Raw genomic sequence first — 5,201 nt, forward strand, 5'->3', positions numbered from 1 at the left:
ATTACCACCGGATACATAAATGCCACAGACACATGACTGGGTGAACCTTTTCAGATTGTGACTCAGTTTTGCTAGAGTCCCCAGTTAGAGGTGTCCAGAGCTCTTAAGCACACTCTTTTGCTTTGGATCACGACTTTAACCACTCAGTCTCAAGCTTTACACTTGGACCTTCATGACACAAGCACATGGTTAGGGACAGCTTGATTTAGCCGCTTAGGCCTGGATTTTATTTCCTTGGGCCCTCCTATCCATTGATGCTCAAAGCCTTGGATCCTTTTTACCCTTGCCTTTTGGTTTTAAGGGCTATTGGCTTTTTCTGCTTGCTTTTTCTTTTTCTTTCTATTTTTTTTGCCATTTTTTTTCGCAAGCCTTTGCTTTTTCACTGCTTTTTCTTGCTTCAAGAATCAATTTTTTGATTTTTCAGATCATCAATAACATTTCTCTTTGTTCATCATTCTTTCAAGAGCCAACAGTTTTAACATTCATAAACAACAAGATCAAAATTTATGCACTGTTCAAGCATTCATTCAAAAAACAAAAAGTATTGTCACCACATCAATATAATTAAATTAAATTCAAGGATAAATTCGAAATTCATGTACTTCTTGTTCTTTTGAATTAAAACATTTTTCATTTAAGAGGGGTGAAGGATTAATGGATTTTATTCATAGCTTTAAGACATGGTTACTACATACTAATGATCATGAAGTAGAGACACAAAATATAGATAAACATAACATAGAAACCGAAAAACAGAAAGAAATAAGAACAAGGAATGAATCCACCTTAGTGGCGTCTTCTTCTTGAAGGACCAACAATGTCCTTAAGCTCTTCTATGTCCCTTCCTTGCCTTTGTTGCTCCTCCCTCATTGCTCTTTGATCTTCTCTTATTTCATGGAGAATGATGGAGTGCTCATGATGTTCCACCCTTAATTGTTCCACATTGTGGCTCAAATCTTCTAAGGAAGTGTTGAGTTGTTCCCAATAGTTGTTGGGAGGAAAGTGCATCCCTTAAGGCATCTCAGGGATTTCTTGATGATGAGCTTCCTCATGCATCTCTTGAGATCCGTGGAAGGTCTCTCTTGCTTGCTCCATCCTCTTCTTGGTGATGGGCTTATCCTCTTCAATGGAGATGTCTCCTTCTATGATAACTCCAGCTGAGTAACATAGATGGCAAATAAGGTGAGGAAAAGCTAGCCTTGCCATGGTGGAGGGCTTTTCGGCTATTTTGTAGATTTCATTGGAGATGACTTCATGAACTTTTACTTCCTCTCCAATCATGATGCTATGAATCATGATGGCCCGATCCACAGTAACTTCAGATCGGTTGCTAGTGGGAATGATGGAGCGTTGAATGAACTCCAACCATCCTCTAGCCACAGGCTTGAGGTCCAGTCTTCTTAGTTGAACTGGCTTGCCTTTGGAGTCTCTTTTCCATTGAGCTCCTTCCACACATATGTCCATGAGGACTTGGTCCAACCTTTGATTAAAGTTGACCCTTCTAGTGTAGGGGCGTACATCTCCTTGCATCATGGGCAAGTGGAACGCCAACCTCACATTTTCTGGACTAAAATCTAAGTATTTCCCCCGAACCATTGTGAGATAATTCTTTGGACTCGGGTTCATACTTTGATCATGGTTCCTAGTGATCCATGCATTGGTATAGAACTCTTGAACCATTAAGATTCTGACTTGTTGCATGGGGTTGGTTAGGACTTCCCAACCTCTCCTTCGGATCTCATGTCGGATCTCTGAATACTCATTTTTCTTGAGCTTGAAAGGGACATCAAGGATCACCTTCTTCTTTGCCACAACATCATAGAAGTGGTCTTGATGGCTTTTGGAGATAAATCTTTCCATCTCCCATGACTCGAAGGTGGAAGCTTTTGTCTTCCCTTTTCCTTTTCTAGAGGATTCTCCGGCTTTAGGTGCCATTGATGGTAATGGAAAAACAAAAAGCTTATGCTTTAACCATACCAAACTTAAAATATTGCTCACCCTCGAGCAAGAGAAGAAAGAAGAGAAGAAGAAGAAGAAGAAAATATGGAGGAGAAGGGGGAGTGTAGGCTTCGGCCAAGGTATAGAAGAGGGGGTTGTGTTGTGTGAAAATGAAGTGGAATGGAGGGGTTTATATAGGAAAAGGGGAGAGGGTAGGTTCGGCCATTTTAGGGTGGGTTTGGGTGGGAAAGTGTTTTGAATTTTGAAGGTAGGTGGGGTTTATGGGGAAGAGTGGATGGATGTGAGTGGTGAAGAGGTGATGGGGAAGAGAGATTGAGGTGATTGGTGAAGGGTTTTGGGAAAGAGTGTTTATTGGGAGGAGAGATTCAGAGATTGAAGTTGTTGGGAAGTGTGACATGGGGAAGAGTGTTATAGGATTAGGAGGTAAGGTGGGAATATGTTAGGTGGGGATCCTGTGGGGTCCACAGATCCTGAGGTGATCCTGTGGGGTCCACAGATCCTGAGGTGTCAAGGAATTACATCCCTGCACCAAATAGGCATGTAAAATGCCTTTGCATACTATTCTGGCGTTTAAACACCGAGGTGATGCACGTTCTGGGCGTTCAACGCCCATGTGAAGCATGTTCTGGGCATTCAACACCCATGTGTAGCATGTTTCTGGCGTTGAACGCCAGTTCCATGCTTGTTACTGGCGTTCAGCGCCAGCTTTTCTCAAGGCACATTCCTGGCGTTCAAACGCCAGAATGTTGCTTGTTTCTGGCGTTCAGCGCTAGATTCATGCTCTGTTCTGGCGTTGAATGCCAGCCAGATGCTCCTTACTGGCGTTGAACGCCAGTCTGTCCTCCCTCCAGGGTGTGATTTTTCTTCTGCTGTTTTTGATTCTGTTTTTAATTTTTATATTTTTTTCGTGACTCCACATGATCATGTACCTAATAAAACACAAAATAACAATAAAATAAAATAAAAATTAGATAAATAAAATTGGGTTGCCTCCCAACAAGCGCTCTTTTAATGTCATTAGCTTGACAGTGGGCTCTCATGAAGCCACAAGGTGATCAGGTCAATGTTGTATAGTCCCAACACCAAACTTAGAGTTTGGATATGGGGTCTTAACACCAAACTTAGAGTTTGGTTGTGGCCTCCCAACACCAAACTTAGAGTTTGACTGTGGGGGCTCTTCTTGACTCTGAACTGAGAGAAGCTCTTCATGCTTACTCTCTTTTGTCACAGAAGGATGGCCATGTGCCTTAAACACAAGGTAGTCCCCATTCAATTGAAGGACTAATTCACCTCTATTGACATCTATCACAGCTCCTGCTGTAGCTAGGAAAGGTCTTCCAAGGATGATGCATTCATCCTCTTCCTTCCTAGTGTCTAAGATTATGAAATCAGCAGGGATGTAAAGGCCTTCAACCTTTACTAACACGTCCTCCACTATTCCATAAGCTTGTCTCAATGACTTGTCTGCCAATTGTAATGAGAACAAGGCAGGTTGTACCTCAATGATCCCCAGCTTCTCCATTACAGAGAGTGGCATAAGATTTATCCTTGATCCCAGATCACATAGAGCTTTTTCAAAGGTCATGGTGCCTATGGTACAAGGTATTAAGAACTTGTCAGGATCTTGTCTCTTTTGAGGTAAAATTTGCTGAATCCAGGTATCTAGTTCATTAATGAGCAAGGGAGGTTCACTTTCCCAAGTCTCATTACCAAACAACTTGGCATTCAGCTTCATGATAGCAACTTGCTCTCCAGTCACATCTTCATCCTCCTCAGAGGAAGAATAGTCTTCAGAGCTCATAAATGGCAGAAGGAGATTTAATGGAATCTCTATGGTCTCTATATGAACCTCAAATTCCTTTGGATCCTTAATAGGAAACTCCTTCTTGTTTGAAAGACGTCCCAGGAGGTCTTCCTCACTAGGATTTTTGTCCTTCTCCTCCTTTGTGCATTCGGCCATATTGATCACATCAATGGCCTTGCACTCTCCTTTTGGATTCTCTTCTGTATTGCTAGGGAGAATACTGGGAGGAGTTTCAATGACTTTCTTACTCAGCTGGCCCACTTATGCCTCCAGATTTCTGATGGAGGATCTTGTTTCACTCATGAAACTGAAAGTGGCCTTTGACAGATCAGAGACTAGATTGGTTAAATTAGAAGTGTTTTGTTCAGAATTCTCTGTCTGTTGCTAAGAAGATGATGGAAAAGGCTTGCTATTGCTCAGCCTATTGCGTCCACCATTGTTAAAGCCTTGTTGAGGCTTTTGTTGATCCTTCTATGAGAAATTTGGATGATTTCTCCATGATGAATTATAGGTGTTTCCATAAGGTTCACCCATGTAATTAACCTCTGCCATTGCAGGGTTCTCAGGATCATAAGCTTCTTCAGAAGCTGCCTCTTTAGTACTGTTGGATGCATTTTGCCATCCATTCAGACTTTGAGAGATCATGTTGACTTGCTGAGTCAACACTTTGTTCTGAGCCAATATGGTATTCAGAGCATCAATTTCAAGAACTCTCTTCCTCTGAGGTGTCCCATTATTCACGGAATTCCTCTCAGAAGTGTACATGAATTAGTTACTTGCAACCATGTCAATGAGTTCTTGAGCTTCTGCAGGTGTTTTCTTTAGGTGGATGGATCCACCTGCAGAATGGTCCAATGACATTTTTGAAAACTCAGATAGACCATAATAGAATATATCTAATATGGTCCATTCTGAAAACATGTCAGATGGACACCTTTTGGTCAACTGCTTGTATCTTTCCCAAGCTTCATAGAGGGATTCACCATCTTTTTGTTTGAAGGTCTGAACATCCACTCTAAGCTTGCTCAGCTTTTGAGGAGGAAAGAATTTATCCAAGAAGGCCGTGACCAGCTTCTCCCAGGAGTCCAGGCTATCCTTAGGTTGTGAATCCAACCATATTCTAGCTCTGTCTCTTACAGCAAAAGGGAAAAGCATGAGTCTGTAGACTTCAGGATCAACTCCATTCGTCTTAACAGTCTCACAAATCTGCAAGAACTCAGTTAAAAACTGGTAGGAATCTTCAGATGGAAGTCCATAAAACTTGCAGTTCTGTTGCATTAAAGCAACTAGTTGAGGCTTAAGCTCAAAATTATTGGCTCCAATGGCAGGAATGGAGATGCTTCTTCCATCAAATTTGGACATTGGTTTTGTGAAGTCACCAAGCATTCTCTTTGCATTATTGTTGTTGGGTTCGGCTGCCATCTCCTTCTCTTGTTCT

At 41.8% G+C, this 5,201-nt stretch overlaps 1 non-coding gene across 1 annotated transcript; it reads left to right on the forward strand.

Annotated features, from left to right (window-relative positions):
- The first annotated feature begins 4,682 nt into the window (after window positions 1–4,682).
- On the forward strand, window positions 4,683–4,786 carry LOC130943213 (small nucleolar RNA R71). The gene has a single exon (XR_009071741.1). It is a non-coding gene; the product is annotated as a small nucleolar RNA R71 (small nucleolar RNA).
- Window positions 4,787–5,201: the final 415 nt, after the last annotated feature.

Source organism: Arachis stenosperma, chromosome 7 (genome assembly GCF_014773155.1).
Source record: "Arachis stenosperma cultivar V10309 chromosome 7, arast.V10309.gnm1.PFL2, whole genome shotgun sequence".
NCBI classification, from domain to species: domain Eukaryota; kingdom Viridiplantae; phylum Streptophyta; class Magnoliopsida; order Fabales; family Fabaceae; genus Arachis; species Arachis stenosperma.